Raw genomic sequence first — 201 nt, 5'->3', positions numbered from 1 at the left:
TCAGTCACTATCTTGTGCGCACCAGTTAGTAACTTATGCGCACCACTTACTATCTCGTGCCCACAAGATAGTAAGTGGTGCGCACCACTTACTATCTGTCTGCTTCCTCATCCTCAGCCATTCTCAAAGTAACTGTAGCTACAGGCAGTAAGTGGTGCGCACCATTTACTATCTCGTGCGAACGAGATAGTAAATGGTGCA

Source organism: Oryzias melastigma, linkage group LG12 (genome assembly GCF_002922805.2).
Source record: "Oryzias melastigma strain HK-1 linkage group LG12, ASM292280v2, whole genome shotgun sequence".
Classification (NCBI taxonomy): Eukaryota; Metazoa; Chordata; class Actinopteri; order Beloniformes; family Adrianichthyidae; genus Oryzias; species Oryzias melastigma.
This window is presented reverse-complemented; position numbering follows the sequence as displayed.